A 3821-nucleotide genomic window follows, 5' to 3' on the forward strand; every position below is an offset into this window, starting at 1 on the left:
TGTTTTTTTTTTCCTTCCCTAGTTAGCTTACATACTGTAGCAGGAAAACATAATGATGAAAACAGTCCCTCAGTTATTTTTTTTATAGTAATGTACAGTAAATCTGGAATTTTGAAGATTACAATGCATCGGGTTCTTGCTTGGTCATTTAGTCTGTATTGATAACTTGCTTGTAGATGGGAAGGTGGAGTTTTCTAGTACTGGTGCCAAATCTACTTTCAACAAGGTTCTTTCTATATTCTTGTGTTCAGCTTGGTTTGAAGGTTAAAATTAAGTTTTAAATAATGCAACACCCGTCATATTTAAGTTGAGCTCGTATTCATCACTTAGTCAAGAGGATTCAAATTCTGCAAACTTGTAGATTTTTAGACAGGTTGCATAGATTTGTCATTTTTCCTTTATTAAAGGACAAAATGTTTAGAGGATTAGCTTACTAGTAGAGGGCCTGCATTTTAGGTAAACATGACATTTAATTTGCAATATCGTTCATTAATACCAGGGTTTTCTAAGCTTGAAAGAATAGGTGCATTTTCATGATTGTTTTTGCTTGTGAGGAGAACGGACAAGGAACATGCTTCATAGTGACAGAGAGGCCAGGTTGAAAACTAAGTCCCAGATATTGTGGTTGTCCTTCACTGCTCTGAAAAGTGGGAGTTTGGTGAAATAACTGTGAGCGCAAACCAAGTATTGCATACCCCCTCTCCTAACCAAGCTGCAGCTGAGCAGTATAGGGTTTTGTTATCCATTGGAGAAAGGGAGGAGTTGAAGACTAGCACGCATTATGTGGCAGGATGTTCTTGTCTTGCTCTACTGTGTGAACACCCCTCTGAAAAGGCAGCTCAGCAGGTTCAGCTGTCAGTCGTGTGTTGGAATCGTCAGCTGGGTGGCCAGTTCTTGGTTAGTGTTGTTTTGGGCTCGGGTGGTTGTGCTGTGCATTCTATAGGCTGGTTTCTGACTGTGTAAGCTTGAGGTAGCCAACCAAACGACAGGGCTTGTCTGAAGTGACCCTCGCTGCGCAGTGCGATGTAACTGCAGGGCATTGGCCGGAGGCTCACTAACCCTCCCACAGAGGCACAGCACACAGCGTGCTGCTCTGGCCAGCTGTTCTGAGTACAGTCTGGTGCTGTCTGGTAAAGGTTTCTGTCCTCCTTCTCACAAACTGTCATCATTCTTCATTATGGTTGTATTTTGTGCTGTGCTTCATCCTGTAGAGTTTCATCCTGTACATGAGGGATTGAATAAATTTTGTATTTCTCAGCAAGACACGAGAAGAATGTGTATTTCTTTGTATTGAAGTCAATACTAATATCAGACAACACAAGCTTGTTTTTTCTTCTTGTGGCCTTTTTTTCTTTGATTTTCTTTGTTCCCATTATTTACTTCTGTATTGACTGCGAGTGGTAGGATATGATCAAGTGTTATTAAATACCAAGAACATTCCACTTGTCTTTATATACATTAGCAATGTGGTAAAGTTGCTTTGCCTTGGTGACCCAGGAAGACGTTTTATTTTTAAACCTTTTTCATTTAAGTTTCCATCACAGCCTGTGGATATCATGCATGTGATTCAGAATTAAGGGGTGTGTTAATGGTTCAGACTTGTGAGACACGGACTAGAGCAAGTCACTCACCTCTTCTCTGGCCTCTGTTTTTGCATTTTCAGTTCTGCATTTGTAAGTGGGGGAATCCTTCAACTAGATCACATTTTTCATGTTTTTCTCTTAGTTTGCTGTTAGAGAGATAACTGTTAGCTGTCTCTTAACAGTTCTTTTTTTGTTTCTCTCTTTTCATTATGTACTCAATGAAGCCTATATACACAATGAACCCTAAGCGCTCTATATACTCAATGTATCCTTTGTACCGTATGTAACATATAAATGTACCCACATTGAGCACATTGCAAACATTGAGTGCATAAGGTCCATAGGGTACATTGGGGATAGGGTACAATGAGTACATGAGGTGAAGAGGGACCATTGTGTACATAGGGTACATGGGGTACATAAGGTACATCGGATGCATTGAGTACAATTTCACTCAACAATAGATATTTGTAGAACAAAGGATACATAGGGTACTTTGAGTACATACTGTATGGTAAAAAAATACATTGGGTACATGGATTACATTAAGAATATACTGTAGGATGCATTGGGTTCATTGTGTACATAGGATAGGTGGGGTGCATAGGGTAAATTGAGTTCATTGAGTGGATATGGTACATACTGTATGATACACTGAGTAACATAGGGTACATTGATAGTACATACAGTATACACACGGAATACATAGTGTACAGCGGGTACACCGAGTACATAGCATATATAGTGTGCATTGAGTAAATAAGGTATGTAAGAGGTCCCAAGGGTCATCTTTCTTTATCAAATTGAGGGTGTTCTTTTTCTCCAAACCCTTTTGTCGTCATCTTTAGAAGCAAGAAACACTAATTCTGCTATTGTGTCTCTTTTCATGCTGAGCACATTTAATAACTTTTAAATTTGTGGATTTTCCAGATGTAGAATAATTTTCTTTTTTTAATTAAATTGAAACCATTATTTTTTATAGCACAGAAATTCTCATTTTGTCACTTCCTTGCTTGATTAGTTTAAAATAGAAATTTAATCTCGAGCTCTTAGACTTGTATTAATATAACTTCAACCATTCAATCTTGATTGGAAAAAATCACTCTCTTTTTCAAAATATAAAGAATACATTAAATTAATTTCAATTTTTAGAATTCATATTTGAGTTGGGTTTTATGCTTATTCTGTTATATAGCTTTGTTCATATTTTCAAATTTAACAAGTGTCTGAAATGCCTTTTACTCAAAGAAAATGTATTTAAACACGAGTAGCAGCTTTCTTGAATGTACTTGCAGCTTCAGTGTTGGTCTGATTGCTTCTAGTGGAGATGTTTCAATGCTTTTTATAGATAACGCGCACCACAGCCTCATCAGCAGTAACGCCTTTAAATCCACCAATAAAAGAGTTTAATTTTCTGGATGCTTTCATGAAGACAGTATGTCTAGTTATTACTGCAGCTTGTCATTGTTATTTCAGGTTTTTAACTGTATTTAATACTGTATGTCATTACTTAACTTTTAATTTTTCCATCATTCTATTTTCCTGTTATTAATTTGTTGCCTAATTCACAGACATCCCGTCATTGTTTTTTTTTCTATTTATATCCAAACAAGCTAGATGGGTCAAATGGCCTACACTTGTTTTTACACTTTCTTGTCTTGTCCCTCATTAGTTATAAACTTTAAAAATTCCTGAAATAATATTAATTATGCCTTGTGCAAGCAATACTTAAATCAAATAAGTAAATGAAGACTTAAGTAATAATTAAAACCAGAAGACTCCATGACCTTCCAGGACCTGGATATAGTCTAAATGCTTTTGTTTGTAAAGTGTTTTGTTATTGTGTCGGACCATAAGTCCCACATACGTTCCATTAGTGTATTGGACTGGAAGAGAAACAGTTGGACAGACTGTACTGTAATGAGGGGATGTTCTTTGCAAAGATGATGCACTGACTGAATAATGGTAAAGATAGGTCAGTAAGAGAAATAAATAGATGGAGAGATGTGGGTGTTATCAGCCTGCCTCAAAGTGCCCTGTGGCTTTGCTCTCTGGCCCAGGCCTGTCAATGTGGAAGTAAAGTGTGTGAGCTCAGCATGCAGCTTGCTTGTGTCCTGGGGTCCTCTTGATTCCTTCCAGCAGCATACACTGTGACTGGACTTTGTCTCTCTGCACCAATCCCCATGACATACACAGTACATGTTCCTTGCCTCAGCTCGGTTTACTAAAATCTGACAA

The sequence above is a fragment of the Lepisosteus platostomus genome, chromosome 6, assembly GCF_059453375.1.
Source record: "Lepisosteus platostomus isolate fLepPlt1 chromosome 6, fLepPlt1.hap1, whole genome shotgun sequence".
In the NCBI taxonomy this organism is placed as follows: domain Eukaryota; kingdom Metazoa; phylum Chordata; class Actinopteri; order Semionotiformes; family Lepisosteidae; genus Lepisosteus; species Lepisosteus platostomus.